The following is a 15,772-nucleotide window of genomic DNA, read 5'->3' on the forward strand; positions in this document are numbered from 1 at the left end:
CATGTTAAATACGGTCCAAATATGATGCTGTTGTTAAAAGAAACCCTCTTCATAATGATTTATCCTCTTTCACTACAGAATCCATGTCAGTCATTTATTCTGTAAAAAATATGCAAATTATAAAAGATTATAAATGATTAGAATAGTCACACCCCTTTGGCACAACACATAAAAGTTCATTGCTATGTGCCAAAGGACTGCCAAGAACAGAAGACATCTGCTGGCAAAATACAAAACATATAAATCAATAAAACATCGATGGACACGGCCTGAAAGAATAGGCTGCCTTATAGACAGAAGTTTGAAGCATCTAAACACTTCCACAGAGTTATGTGCAGTTTACTGAGTGTTATGGTGTGCAGTTGTGTGTTCAACAAAATAAATAAAAACTCTGTTCTATTTAGTTTTTCTTTTGATTTTATAGGTAAATAGCAGCTATTATAATGTGCATAAGTCCTTATTGGTTGACACAGACAGCTGCTTAAGGTATGGGAGAATGATTTTAATGCAACTATCTTAGGTCTTTTGGTTCTAGCCTATAAATGAGTTTCCAGAAAGCAACAAAACAAATTTCTCAAAAGTGTTTCTTCAAACATGGATAACTGTTATCTGTCGCTTTTATCATCTAATTCATAATGGCAAGAGTAACGAGACAAAAGTAATAATAATCTTAAAGCCCAATGATTTTGAAAGTTTTAAATGTGAGTGCATGGGCATGCCCTGGTAAACCTTCTTAATCACAGAGCTGGCAACAATGGCAATAAAGCCAGACTGACAGTCTGGCTAATGACAAAAGTTACTAAGCAGATTGAGTCTGCTGGACTAATAGTAGTGTAATGAGGGGCCACTAGAAGGACCAGATGTCTGGTAAGGGCAGAAAAGTCACCAAGTGTAACTGGTAGACAGATGGGCGATGACATGATCTGGAAACATCTTCAATGGCTGAGGGGAAGGAGGAGAGTTAGACTGAAGAAGGGTGAGTGTTACACTGGAACAAGAGACAGGCAAGGTGTCACCACAGAAGATGTAAGCCCTGAAATCTCATGAAGTGCAATTTAGTGTCTAACTAAAATCACTTTTTGAGTCTTTTTATTCAAGCTTTCACAACATTAATTAGAAAATCCCCCCAAATAAAGACTGCAAATGAATTAAGATTAATGGAGTGTCAGAGTGATATTTGACTTGAAGGGCAGTTTTGCACTGCTTCACAGTTTTGTCAGGGTCATCTCAAGAAACCTCTTGATTGTACAGGGTTGGATCTAATTTCGCCTCAAGAACTGCTTTAATTCTTCATGGCACAGATTCAACAAGTGCTGGAGATGTTGCTTAGATTTTGGTGCTGTTATCATATTGACATGACAGCAGCTGCTGCAGATTTGTCAACTGCACATACATGATGAAATCCTCCTGTTCCGCAAGATCCTCTGTTCAACTAAGAGCTGGTAATTTGAATACAGTGAACTTTGTCATCTACAAGAAACAAGTTTGAGATCATTTGAGCTTTTTGACATGAGGGATTATTCTGCTGGAAGCAACCACCAGAAAATAGGCAAAGTGTGATCATAAAATAACGGACAGCAACAATCCTCAGGTAGGCTGTGGTGCTCACCTGGTACTAACAGACCAAGAAATGATCCTACACCAGCAGCATAAACCAGTGATACAAGACAGGATGGATACAAGTTTATTTTTTGTTTACACGAAATTCTGACCCCACCATACAAATGTCACACATTTTCTGTTGTCTGCTGTTCCTCCTTCCTATGAGCTTGAAGCAGTCTGGCCACTGTTATTGTTACAGCGGTGTGTCTTTGTTCTTTGACTGATTCGGCTGCCACCCATTTCTCATAAGGAGCCAGTGTACAGCTGACTCCAACCTGCAGTACAAAACTGGTGAACAGCTGCTATGTCTGTAAGTGTGGGCCAGCTGTAATGAACTTCAGTAATGTATCACGGCTCATGTTGAGGCTTTAACTGATGTGGTGTCATAGTGTCTTTGAGTAAAGCTTTTTAATAAAATATTATGATTTGAAAACTGCTTTAACTATTTTTTTTTCCACCTGGATTATTACCTCCCCAGACCTTTTTTCTGGGACATATCAGGCATAAACGAGACATTTTTGCCCAGTGGACTACTGTCCACTGAATATTTTCCATGTTTTTGGGACAATTCAGCAGTTTCTAAAATACTCTGGCAGGAACAATCACGTCATATTCACTTGAGTCACTTTTCGTCCCCATTCTGAGGCTCAGTCTTAATGTCAGCAGTTCATCCTGACCATGCCTACATGCTTCACTACACTGAATTGGTGCCAGCCAATTGGCTAATTAGATATGTGTTTACAAGCTAATGAAATGCTGGTAAGTGAATTATAAATTAGTAAAAGTCACATCTTTAGGCACTTTACGATCATTCTAGCTTATACCTTATGGCTCACCTCTGAGTTTTGGATCCTTTTCATGTTTTCACCTATTAAAATAGCCTTAACACACACTTAGGAATACCTTTTTGTTCGTAATAAAATATTTCACTACACTGTAGTATACACGTTTATTATCCAGACTTTTGGCATATGTTCAAATTATTCCTACCCTTAAGGGTTTCACTAAACTACTCATCTTAAAAGAACTGTCTGAGCCTTTCAGAAGGAATGTTTGTTTCTTATGAATATAACAGTTGAATTTCGTTGCCAACTATTGATTACTTGAATTGAACTAAAAAATCAACTTAATTGCTTACCAAAGAAGCAATCCATCTGATGAGTCCTGCTTTTTTGTATTACAGCAGAAATCATGTTAACAAAAAAAAACCCCAAAAAAACCACTGGCACATCTAAGGGTGCCTCTCGGTGCCTTGCTTTGACATTTCAATCACACATTAAAATTGTGAATTATCAAAAGAAAAATTAAATTGGAGGACAAACCAACAGCAGTAAAATTAATTGTTTGATGTGATGACAAGACTGCTGTTCAAGTCGAGTCAAAATGTTGTTGATGGCAGTTTACTTAGACGGAGCACCAGGTGGCTTGAATAATGGGTTTAAAACCTACATTCACTGTGTATTCAGTCACAACTTTAAACATTGTCATATCTTCTCTCAGAAGGACCCTTAAGTATGCTGACAACATTGTGGGATGATCTGACGGTGTGTTGACTGTTCAGTATTTCCTTTGTACTTTCTTTGCAAAGCTTCATTTACTTAAGTGCATATTTGGGTAAGAGGTAATGTAGGATATATGCAAAGCAACCCAACAAGCTCCTCTGTGTCTCACCTGCTGGCTGACATTTGAAAGGCTCAGTCACCTTCAAATGCCACTTGGCTTTCTGCTCAAGTTGAACAGAACATTAAAGCAGTGCTGTTAGTGATTCTAATTTAAGTTTTACACTCAGATGTCAGCACCTCCTGGTGAAATGGATTTCATTTGGATAAAATGAGAAAAAATAAGGTCTCACCCACAAGCACCTCACACCTAGTTAGATTTTGGTAGCCTGAACAAAAGTTGAAAGGTTATGCTGTATTTTGTACCTTAATTTATTCAATCATTAACTTGTCATCTTAACATGAGCAGGTTTGCTATGATAAGTACTTGCGTCTCCCTGTTATAATTCATTATTGTATAATTATATTAGACCATCGCACATCTCCTCCACGACCTATTGGTCAAACAGCCAAGTACTTTCAGTAAGAGACTTCTGCTCTTCTCTGATAAGAACACTAGGAAGTCATTCCTGCCAAAAGCTATTACTCATAGAATAATTCTCCACTGTGTTGGATGAGAATTCTTCTGACAGCATGGGGATTTTCCTCATAACAGAACATACTGTTCACCTGGAATTCCCATCTATTATAGTATGCATAACATTAGTTAGAACTCAGATTCAGATCTTATCTTTCTGGTATTTTTTTTTCCAAATGTGCATATATATATATATATATATATATATATATATATATATATATATATATATATATATATATATATATATACACTCAACAAAAATATAAACGCAACACCTTTGTTACTGCTCCCATTCCCCATGGGATGGACGTAGAGACCTAAAATTCATTCCAGATACACAATATAACCATCCCTCCCAAACAGTGGTCACAAATCAGTCCAAATGTGTGGTAGTGGGCACATCTGCTATATTGAGATAATCCATCCCACCTCACAGGTGTGCCACATCAGGATGCTGATCTGACATCATGAGTAGTGCACAGGTGTACCTCAGACTGCCCACAACAAAAGGCCACCCTGGAATGTGCAGTTTTGTCTCACAGCAAAATGCCACAGATGCCACAAGCAATGAGGGAGCGTGCAATTGGCATGCTGACAGCAGGAATGTCAACCAGATCTGTCGCCCATGCATTGAATGTTCATTTCTCAACCATAAGCCGTCTCCACAGGCGTTTCAGAGAATATGGCAGCACATCCAACCGGCCTCACAACCGCAGACCTCGTGTAACCACACCAGCCCAGGACCTCCACATCCAGCAGGTTCACCTCCAAGATTGTCTGAGACCAACCACCCAGACAGCTGCTGGAACAATTGGTTTGCACAACCAAACAATTTCTGCACAAACTGTCTCAGGGACGCTCAACTGCATGCCCGTCGTCCTCATCGGGGTCTTGACCTGACTCCAGCTCGTCGCCGTAACAGACTTGTGTGGGCAAATGCTCACATTCGATGGCGTCTGGCACGTTGGAGAGGTGTGCGCTTCACGGATGAATCATGGTTCACATTGTTCAGGGCAGATGGCAGCTGAGAATGTCCCAGTTCTTGCATGGCCAGCATACTCACCGGACATGTCACCCATTGAGCATGTTCGGGATGTGCTTGACCGGCGTATACGACAGCGTGTACCAGTTCCCACGAATATCCAACAACCTCGCACAGCCATTGAAGTGGAGTGGACCAACATTCCACAGGCCACAATTGACAATCTGATAGACTCCATGCGACGATGTGTTGCACTGCACGAGGCAAATGGTGGTCACACCAGATACTGACCGGTTCTGGGTCCCCAGACCCCCAATAGCGCAAAAAACTGCACATTCCAGGGTGGCCTTTTGTTGTGGGCAGTCTGAGGTACACCTGTGCACTACTCATGATGTCAGATCAGCATCCTGATGTGGCACACCTGTGAGGTGGGATGGATTATCTCAATATAGCAGATGTGCCCACTACCACACATTTGGACTGATTTGTGACCACTGTTTGGGAGGGATGGTTATATTGTGTATCTGGAATGAATTTTAGGTCTCTACGTCCATCCCATGGGGAATGGGAGCAGTAACAAAGGTGTTGCGTTTATATTTTTGTTGAGTGTATTTTTTTTTTTTTTTTATTGTGCTCAATGTTTATCTAGTTAAAAACATTCTTGACTAACATGATGAGGACACCTGAGGTTAACTATCCACCCATCCATTTTTTTGCAGATCACAGGGATGCCAGGACCTCCGTTCACCCAACCATCATCGGGGTGACAATGAAGCTTTCTCAAGCCACATGAATGACAGTCTCACAAGCATGTTGTGAGTTTTCCCTGGCCTCCTTCCAGTTGGGTATGCCCAAAACACTTAGACGCATGGTAGTCAGATGCCAAGAACCCCCTTAAGTGGCTCTTTTAGATAGGTAGTCAGCGGTTATAGTTGGAGTCCCTCGCAAAGGTTTACCCTCCTCAACCTTCAGGGAGAGCTAATTCTTGCTGCCTATCAGCTACCTCAATTTTTTGGTCACTATGCAGAGCTATGAAAGGAAGGCTATGAACAAAAATTCACCTGTAAATCAGCAACTTCTCTGTCCTGCTCAGTTCTCACTTTACCACAACGAACCTGCACAGGTTCTGCACCAATCTGTCATTCTCCTGCTCCATTCATTTAGTCTCTTCTTAGCAAAAACACGTGATACTTAAACTTTGCAACTTGGAGAAGTAATTTGTCCCTACCTCAGAGTCGACACTCAAGCCTTTTCCAGATTAGAACTATAGCTTCAGATTTGGAGTTGTTAATTCTGATCCCAGCTGTTTACATCAGGCTGACAAATACCCCTGTTTAACCTTGTGGTCATCACTTGATGAACATGTTCACAATATGAAGCAAAATCATAACACACATGGCGTTCACATAAGCCATATAACAAAAGTCTCATTTTCCTGTGTTTGCTAGATCCAGTGCAACCTAGTATTGATATGTAGGAAAAGTATTCACACGTGTAATGCTGTGGGGGGTACAACATGGCCAATAGAAAAGAAGAACAACAGGGAGCAGGAACACAAAAAAATGGCACAGTAAAGATAAAGCACAACACAAATTATCTCAACCTAGCTGTCAGTGCAGTGTGTGCTGCCTTCTGTTTGAAAGCACCATAAAAGGGATCAAACATGGTGCACATAAAGAACAGAGGAAATACAGAGGACAGAGAGTCCCTTGAGGGAGGGTGCCTTGACACTGACAGAACACCTTCACCTTCAAGCACAAATGTTGTCGATAAATGATCTAAAAATTAATATTTTTTTAACTACACAAAAATTAACAAAGAAGCACAGTGGTGTGGTGGTTAGCACTCATTGCCTCACAACTAGAACGTCCTGGGTTTGATTCCACCACCTGGCCTGGCTTTTCAGTGTGGAGTTCACAAGTTCTCCCAAAGTCTCACCTATGACAGCTGGGATCAGCGCCAACCTTGTTCATCTGTTGTGAACATAACATAATCTGTTAATTTATGTTGAATTGATCTGGATAATTACAGATGATAACTATAAATATTTTATAATGATATAGAAGTGAAGACTCTTTCCACTGCTTATTACATAGTTATATGATAAATCCCACGTTTTCAAGTGTTAGTTAAGACCGAATGTGGTTTTGTGCGATGCATCAAAATTGACCCGGACCATACTATGAAGGGATGAAATGTGATGGGTAAGGAGTAAAAAGAAACAACTCTTATTGCTTGAATAACTGTCCATGAGTCTCCAACAGTGCTTTGCAGAAATGTTTTCCTTCTCCTTCCCTGCAAAGAACCTTCAGTTTTTAGATGATTTGAAATTTTTTTAATCATGTGCTGTTTTAATCTAACCTTTTCTTCGACAGCCTTGTGTGCAGTTTAATTTCATTAAAAAAAAAACAAAAAAACAACCATTTTAAAAATCAACAGTTGCAAAATCCTTTGATGAAATTGTAGGGTTTTGGAGAAGTCTTGCATCAAACAGTCTGCTGTGAACTGTGTTGTGTTTTAGCTTGAATTTGGGGCAGTCAATCCTGAAACAAACTGCCCATTGGTAAATGACTAACCTTTCCGTGGAATGATTTATTTACTGTTTGAAGAACTTTTTAAATCACTTGCCATGATCACGGCATGATAACACCACACAGCTTCGATAGAAAAGAGAACATCAAAGGTCTAAATAAATAAATATGATATAAAACATCATGAAATACTTGCAGTGTCTGAAGTGCAATAGTAGTATGCAGGTTTTTCTTACATCATATTCACACGATGTGTTGCTTTTGCCTTATTGATATAAATAATTTCAAATTTAAGTAATTTAGTTGCCTCAAAGGAAGCTTATACAGCTTTCATGTATCTTATCATCGAAAAGTGCCCCTCTGTTGTTTACCTCATCATCTGACTGTTTCCTGAGCATGCGGGGAAAAAGAAAAGAAAACAAGTCTGACTGACTGGCTACATTTGGAGTCATTCACACAGATAGTTGATAGTTTAGACAGTTAATAGCTGAGAAAGCACAATAGCACAGTAGAAGTGAGACAGAACAATGCTATGATCATTGAAATCTATTGATTGGGACTGAGTCTGTAATGTGTGTTTGCCACTGCACATCTTTGTGTGTGTGTAATTCTGTGCTCACTTAGATTTGCATCTATTTTTAGTGGAAATTACTTTATGTAATGATGAGAAATTGGGGTAGAAAATTGACTTTGCTTCCCTTTGATTCAAAGGCAAAGGTCCAGTTGTTCTCCTGTGAATAGCATGCAAAATAAATCCTGGCAATGCAAAGTTTTGGCTGCTTAAAAAAACACATTAGGAAGATATGGTAAAATTTGGGAGTTCATATAATACACATATTCTGAGGCCTATAGGCATGAGTGTTTTGCATCTCTTTGGTGTTCTTTTTTAGTCTCTGAGATTTGGTTTTACATACTGATGCAAATAATACAGCAAAACGCCACCATTATCCCTGGTACAGCTTATGTTGCACGCCTTCTCTGAAGTCTCTAATGCTAGTGGTGTGATTTCACTCATTCTCTGGTGTGGGTTCACAGGCTCAGACAGCTGTGTTAGTTTTTAACAGATGGGATATTGCTTATTGTCAAAGACAATCTGTATGGATAAACATTCTGTCATTATAAACAGAAAACGCTGAAAGTATTGTGTGCTGGAGTCATTAAAAAGCAGAAACTGCTCTTTTGCATATATAGTGCACTTGGACATAATGTACCGAGACTGCTGGTCAGGGACAGACTGCAAAATCTTAACTGAGGTCCCAAGATATAAGTAAAATACTGTCTAGCATGCTGGTGATAGCATCATGCACTAGGGTTGTTTGGCTGCCAGTGGTTCTAGTAAACTGCATAAAGTTGTTTGAGTAAGGAAGTAGGAGGAGCACCTCCAAATTCTTAAACTTCACCTCCAGTTAGCAGCTAAATGGTTGCAATTTCAACACACTTGGGTGTTTTAACAGGACAGTGATCCCAAACAAACATCAAAACATGTATTTGTAATGGATAAAGGAGGCGAACATTAAGTTTCTGGAATGGCCTTTTCAAAGTCCCAACCTCAAACCCTTGAAAAACTTGAAAGCCATGTAGAGGAGGTCACTCTTCTTGTGAATTCATATTATTCGTTGAGAATATCTGGCTGACGGTTTTCTTTAAACATGTGGCAATTTGGTTTGTTTTTTTTAATATGTAGGAACTTTATTATTAAAACAGCATGGTTTCATAATGATATTTTAATCTATATCAAACTTGAGGGGGTAGGGACAAATAAGTAAATATTTCAGCCTACTCCTTTTCAAACAAATAATGGAATGATATTTTGTAATGATTGTGAAGGCACATGTTTGAAATGTTTGAAATAAAAATGAACTGAACTGAACTGATATCCATGAGGTGCACCAGTGGCTTAGCCCACATCCGTGTTTGAGCAATAATGATCAAGCATTTGTACGGCTAAAATGAAGAAACCTTGCTGCAAGTATCACACTCAAGATTAAACCTTCTAGAAATTAAATCCTGTCATCCCTTCACAGATCCCGTATGAGCACTATGGATGGAGTGAAACCTGCATGTCTCTAGGCTATGATCCCTCACTCTGCCCATATATCTTCTTGCCATAATCTACCAAACCTATCAAGTATTTTTTTTTTTGACAGTTCTTTTCAGACAGACTCAACCTGTCTGTCTACTGACCTGACCTTCCCACTTATCAAAGGAATTTCAGTTGTTAAGGATACAGAACAGTGGAAAACATTTAGCTTTCAGCTTTCCTGTCTACTTTCACATAATCCTTCATAAATATTATCTACATATCCCTTTAGTATCTAACCTGTTTATTCTGCAGCTTGTTCTACTCTTGGTACACAAAGGTGTGAATAATCACAAAATCACAACTGCAGTCATCCAATCAATAGTTTAATTTCATTTGAAAAGCACTTGATAATAAATGCTGCAAAATGCTTGAACATATTTCTGTGGTGGCTTATATCCCATCTAACTGGTACACCGCTCTGTCAAGACAAGCAATCCATCAATTTACACAGACAACGTAATCTCAGGGGTTCACCATGGCCGATAGGCATCATCCCAATTTTCCTCTATGCACTTAATTTGCACAGTAACTTTTATACTGTTTATTTGACTAAAACATGCCCTTTTAGCTCACGAATAAAATACATCTCTGGGTGTGCGTTCTGGTTGTGCAGTATTTTCAAAATTATATAAATCCATGGATTTAGCACATATAGGCTGGGTTATTGTAATTTCATAATATCAGGAGATCCATGAAAACTGCAAAAAGTGTAATGAAAATACAATAAATAGAAGGGGAGGTCATATTTCTCATATATTAGCTTTTCTTTATTTGTTCCCTGCAAAATTGAGAACAAAATTTCAAACCCTACTGCTAACATAAACCCCTAATGACCAAGCTCCATCATATCTGAAAGACCTTATAATACAATATTATCCCAGTGGGCCACTTCACTCTCATGGGGCAGGCTTACTGGTGGCTTGTGGAGTTGACAAAATTAAACGAAAAGCAGAGTCTTTAGCGTTTAGCTGTGAAAACAGCCCCTTGTCTTTGGAGAAAGAGAGACTTTTAAGATCAGACTGAAGAACTTTCTATTGTGATAATAGTTCATATCAGGTGATACCGAGTTATGCTGCTAGAGGCAGAGGCCTTTGAAGTGTGTGTGTGTATGTTTACACATCTTTGCAAGGACCAAAAATTGGAATTCGGTTTTAGTATCAGGGCTACAATTAGGTTATGATTAGGTTTAGACTGAAGGTTTAGGGTTTGGCATTCATTTTTGAGGGTTAGGGTTAGGGTAAGCGGCTAAGGAAAACATTAGGCCAATTTGATGTCCTGACTAAGATATGAAAATGTGTGTGTGTGTGTGTGTGTGTGTGTGTGTGTGTGTGTGTGTGTGTGTGTGTGTGTGTGTGTGTGTGTGTGTGTGTGTGTGTGTCTTTGTGGTGTATCTGCCTGTATCTTCGTGTGTCTCTGGCTACAAAGCTGCACATTTTGCTGGCTGCTGAACATTTATTGTCCTCATCTTTTCACCCTGCTCTCCCCTGATCTCAGCTGATTAAGGCAAGAGGACTGCCTTCCCTGAACCTGGTTTTGTTAGAGTTTGTTTCTTTCAGATGTATGGTCAAAGCTAAAGGGTCCCTCACAATAAAATTGCAAGTGCTGTAGAAGAAGAAAAAGAACACACTGTGCAAAGATGAGCTTGACATCATTTCTGAGACAGGCATAACCCAAATGTTCTCTTACCATAATTACTGCCATAGAAGTTCTAATGTCACTCCTGGCTATTTAATAGTATGAAGTGTTCTTCCATAATGGGCAGTGGCATCTTTGCAGTTAGCACGAAGCTAACATCAGTGTGAGATTAGTGTGACAGGGATGATGACTTCTAGTCTGTGTCAGTAGTAGCATTCCTTTGTTTGCCAGGGTCCTCTACCAGGAAAATGAAAACATGCACATGAGCTGGTGTAATAAGCATCTCACTGAGATGAATGAGAGGTATTGATTAAGTATTGCTGATGTTTGCAGAAGCAATTACCAAACGCAGTATGGATCACAATGTGGCATTTGAGATGAGACTGCAGATCTAAAACGGCAGATTTACCTTGACAGAAGGACACCTAAAGGACAGAAAATGGTACAGTCATTTCTTTCTGTGGTGACACTCTTTTCTCCCTTCTTTTCTATCCCTGTTGATGCTGATACCATTAAAAAAATTTAAATGGCATAGATAAGCGGCTCTATCTTAGTGTTAAAAATGAGGTACAAACCAAAAGGGAGAAATATAGAAATTACTGGTTAAATACATATTGCTCAAATTCTCACGACCAGTGAGACGAGGAGAAGGATTTTATCTACTGACAACTATCAGCTGTAGGAAATATGTATTCAGAAGTTATTTTCTCCTTTGGTTTTTATTGTCTAAGCTGCTCATATTACCTCTAACCACGATACAGCTATGACTGTATGTGACATTTCTGACATGTCATTTACATGTCAGAAATGTTGGAAAAACTAAGCTGATTTAAATGTGGTCAACCTCCTCTTTAAGGTCATCATCTTGTTCACTTCCAGGCCACTTTCAATGCAGCTCCTACTTTTAGATCACATCCTGGAAATCCTGTTTTTGCACAGAGAGGAAAAATCACAATTTTTCTGGGTGTCAAGTAGAGTCGTTTTCAGCAGTTGTCAGTTAAGGCTCCAAACCCACCATCGGGTGAGGCGTGAGACCAGAAGCATGCTAATAATTTTTTTTCAACATTCACAGAATGTGCACTTTGAATTAGTCCCCCGGGGTGAGACTGTCAACATGTACTTCATCTGTAACATCCTAAAGTGTCTGTTGTGTCCTAAATGACTGGAACTGTGATTCATGTCAGCGTGTCATCATGCATGACTAAAAACACATACACTAACACAGTCTAAACTTACCACCTGCCTCATTCACCAGATTTGCCTTCCTATGACTTCATCTATTCCCCAAAAATAAACATCAGATTGAAAGGTTGCTGTTGTGACACACTGGAGGAGATTCAGCGCACATCATGGAGGCACAAGTACAAATGCACATAATGGGACTTCTCCAGAACCATCTACAGAAGAGAAAATGACTCAGTGGTGCACAACAAGAGGATCAAGCATAAGCCAATACAAATCAGGGTACGTGTTTTTTCATGTTTTTTTTTTTTGTTTGTTTGTTTTTTAGCTTTTTTAGCCATTCCCAGAAAGTTTTGATTACACCTCATATAATATACTGATGAGCCTTATTTTTAAAAAAAATTCATAAGCAGAAAAACAATCTCATATCACATGTTACACATTAGATAAAACAAAGGATGCAAAACCTTCCTCTGTGAAGAAATTCAAATTGTTTATACCTTCACTTTAAAGTCTTTAAAGTGCCTGATGCACTAAGCCTCATGTGTCCAAAAGGCCTGTGTAAGAAAAAGCAAAGAGCTTTAAGCCTTTAGCTGTCCTGAAGTGAGGCCTTAACCTCTAGCCAAGGACCAGGGGTGGATGGACTGTCTCCAGCTGAGACCCTGCAACATTTACACCTTCAGAGCTGTCACACCTCGCCCACAGGAGGAAAGGAATATTTTGGCCATTTTTTTTTTTACATTTTATAAGGCCTGTGGATGTACTTGAAAGTCAAGCTGAATAGTTGACTGCTATAAATCATGCAGAGCCACCCCCGTTCTGTGGAGGATTTTTCTAAAAGTTATATTATAAGTTATTTTTCCTTAGTGACATTCTTTTGTCTTAAAAGCTAGAAATGAATCTCACTGACGTAGTAGCGTAGTACGGACGTATGTAATGTTTGACATACAAAATTATAATGATAAACTTATAATAGTTTATCATTATAATAGTTTATAACTAAACTGAATAGTTATATTCAGGATATTAGTCATTAGTCATGTTTCACTAAAATGTGATCAGGAGCAGCAATTCATGCGCAGTATGGACAGACGGACGGACACCGCACCATGGAATAGGCTCAACCATCGTTTGGCTGGATGAGCTCAAATTTTCATCCACTTCTGCTCACAGTTTGTAAATTCAATATAAATTTGATTTTTCTCTAGATCTCATTCATTCAATTCAAGCCACTTGTGGTTTGGAACAAAGATGCTGACCGAGGCGGGAGTAGCAACTGGCACCTGTCAGAGATGCCCAACTGAATTTTGTTGTATGAATGTGAAGTAAACTGGAGCACAAATTATCATTCACATGAGCATGTTGAACCACATTTTTCAAAATATTTGTAATACAAGAAAAAAAAAAGCATGACAAGTATATTGCATCACATATTGTGGTGTAATGGTGAAACTGACACCCAATTTTCTTTTCTGCAAACACAAACACAAGTTTAATCGTTTTACAATTAATTTACAATCTCAGCACAAACAATACAAATTGATAGGCTGTGGTTTTGGTTGTTTTGCACATACACTTTGAATTTGTTGCACTAAATTAACAGCTGACTCTCAGGGTGCTGTTTGTTCCCAGCTTCCCCCTGAACCAAGCGCAGGAAATGGAATGGGGCAAAGTGAAATGCCCTGCCTTGAGATGATTCTACTTTAAGAGGAAACCTTTTGACTCAGCTTCAACATGCCTGCAGTGCAAATGGAAGAAATGAAAATCAATCACTAGACTTATTTTTCTTCTCACCCCAGTTCACCAATTTGCCTCTGCACCAGTCAGAAATATTTTAAGTGCTCCTTATCTTCGTCAAATCAAAGAGCTTTAAACCACCGTCTACTAATCTAATATCCCTCAAACTTTTTCCTACTGCAACCTTAGTTCTGAAAAAGTTGAGTCTTATGCAGAATTCATTTAAACTGTATGTATTTAAATGTGTGCTTAAATGATCTAAAAATAGGAGAATTAGGAAAAGAGAAAAGATAAACAAAATTTGAGGGAAAGAATCAAAACAAAGACAGGGCAGAGAAAATAACACAACAGTCCTCCCCAACCATGCGGTCCTTGGGGTAGCCAACAGAAAACAGAAGTATTGTTCTCCTCTGCCGAATCTCGGTTTTGAAATCTGGGGCGATGGTCCAAAGGGGAACTGACAGAGACTGTCTGTCTCTGAGATAAAATGGAGCTTCAAAGCAAAGGCCAGTTGCAGTTTAACATTGATTGGAAAGCATCAAAAATGTTTTCTCAAAAAACTAAAGCTGCCCACTCACTAACCTCAGCTTTCAGTGCATTTTTTCTACTGTTGGTGGTTCAATATTGTTTCTTATACATTTTCTTGTTGTCCATCTTGTCATGTGTGTTTCTGTTCATTGTATGAGGATGTCATTATTCTGTAAGCATTAAACACGACTTTTGCACAGAGGGGGTCAGGCAGAACCCAGAAGTGTACAGCTGTCTTCAAATCAACCACAATACCAAAAGTGTAGCATGTAGGGTAATTACAACAGTTGGCAAAATAAGTTGTAATACCGAAATGGATGTAAATTATATTTAATATAAACAAACTCACATTTCAAATATAAAGCACTTGTGGTACATTTAAACATAATCAGTTATAAATCTCACTCACTTCATCATCCCATTATTTTACAATACTCACCTCAAAATTAGTCTTATTAATAAAAAGTAGTTTATTTATCAAGAATAGTTGCATAGTTAAATGCAAAGAAGTTAGAAAAACAAGATATGAATGAAATAAAAATGAAAAAGTATGGAAAATAATGAGGTGGCATTAAAAAGCATTGGTACTATCCAGTATCAAGACTTTATAAAACCCATCTGAAACTGTGTCATTGAGTTTGAGTTCCTGTGAGTGAAAGAAGGGGAAAAATGCGATTCATTGGAGGTGCTGCTGTTTGAATACCTAACATGAGTTGCTTAAAAATGTATAACTATGAAATATAATATGGCTTTAAGTAGAATTATTTTTCATGTGTGAATGCTTGACCTTGGCAGGGAAGTGCTTCAAAATGTAAGTCATGCTGTGAAGAACTGATTAATTACTTGAGTATTTATTTGTTCTTTTTATTCTGCGCATGGTGGTCATGAGTGAAGCATTAAAGATACGAAAACTGAATAAAAAGTTAATATCAATATCATAAGTTTTTTAAAAATTGCAAAAATGTTGTTGTTAGGCTCCGTCCATCAGTATATTGAATTTGAAATGAAATGTTGAATACAACATTAAAGTGCCAAGTCTTTATTTTTACATCAATACTGAAAGAACAGACTTGGCTGCTAAATACTGAGTGTTCATATAACTGGAGTGAAGCTCTCAGAAACCATCGCAGGTGTATGAGAGACTGAAAAAAACAACCAAAAAACGGTTACATTTTTAAATAGGCACACAGAGAAGAGCTAGAAAAAAGTAATCTTGTGGACTGATGGAAAATCAAGCATTTATTGCTTGGAGGTGTACCATCTGCCAGTAAAACTGGCACACTATCTACAGATACCACAAGTGCTTCCAAACTCACTGGCATTTTATCATTCAGCAGGACGATGACCCAAGTG

This window comes from Mchenga conophoros, linkage group LG7 (assembly GCF_057382185.1).
Source record: "Mchenga conophoros isolate Kocher_MC1m ecotype Shallow Benthic linkage group LG7, M_conophoros_male_GT1.1, whole genome shotgun sequence".
NCBI lineage: Eukaryota > Metazoa > Chordata > Actinopteri > Cichliformes > Cichlidae > Mchenga > Mchenga conophoros.